The sequence below is a fragment of the Gavialis gangeticus genome, unplaced genomic scaffold (genome assembly GCF_001723915.1).
Source record: "Gavialis gangeticus isolate Ggan-Ray unplaced genomic scaffold, GavGan_comp1, whole genome shotgun sequence".
NCBI classification, from domain to species: Eukaryota; Metazoa; Chordata; order Crocodylia; family Gavialidae; genus Gavialis; species Gavialis gangeticus.
Window position 1 is genome coordinate 45,495,776 of NW_017728994.1, and position 1,065 is coordinate 45,496,840.

Below are 1,065 nucleotides of genomic sequence, written 5' to 3' on the forward strand. Positions count from 1 at the left end.
CCGCGGCGGAGTCGGCGGCTGCAGCTGGCCCGGCTGGGCCCGGCGGACGAGGACGGTGTCAGGGCGCTCACGCTGGAGCAGCTCAGCAGCCTGCGGTACGGTGCGGGCCAGGCCACGGGGGCCAAGCTCCCTGCCTGAGGGCCCCCGGGGCCAGCACCCCTCACGCTGGCTCTTTGCCCCCTTGCAGGATCGAGGACAGCAGCTTCCCCCGCGCAGACCCCGACAGGGCCAGGAGGCTCAGCCCGGACCGGCAGCACCCTGCCACATGCGCGCAACCCACCCAGAGCCGGCGCCTGAGGAGGCTGGGGTCCGGCTACCTGCACCGGCTCCAGCGCTGAGCAGAGCAGGGTGCAGCCCCTGGCTGGGGAGCTCTGGAGGTGGGAAGGAGACAGCCACCCGCACCCTGGGGGCAGGACGAGTGTGGGGGCCCAAGCTGGTGCCCCCCACCCCGCCTGCTCCTCCAGGGGGTGGGTGAAGCTCCAGGCACAGATGCCACCTGGGTCGGTCCATGCCGGGATCCCCTCCCCTCCCCTCCCCTCCGACCCCGGCCAACCCTAACCTGGGCCTACAGGTCACAGCCGGGAGCTGCCCGGGGCCCCGGACCAGCGGGTGACCGACCTCGGCCCCAGCGTGGGGGAGCCGGACCGCTGCGAGGACCGCGCGTTCCCCCAGCACTGAAGGGAGCTGCTCCCAGCTGGTGCCGGGAGGAGAAACACTATGGGTTATTTAATACCTTGAGCTGAGTATTTAATAAAAGCCTGAGCATTACGGGTAAGGGGCCTGACTCTGTGGGGAGGGGGCCCAGGGGCGAGTGCAGGAGCCTGGAGCCAAGCTCACAGCCAGCTGCAGGGTGGCAGGAGGTGCCCTCCCACCCCCGGGTGGCTCAAAGGCCCAAGGCCATGCTACAGCCCTAGGCACCCCCGCACCTGGGGCAACCCCAGCGGCGCACCCTGTTCCCCTCCACGGCCGGGTGCAGGGGGCACAGGCCCAACCACGCCGGAGCAGGGCGACCCCAGCGCACCTCGGGACAGCACGGTCCCAGCGCCTGGAGCTGCTCTCATGCCA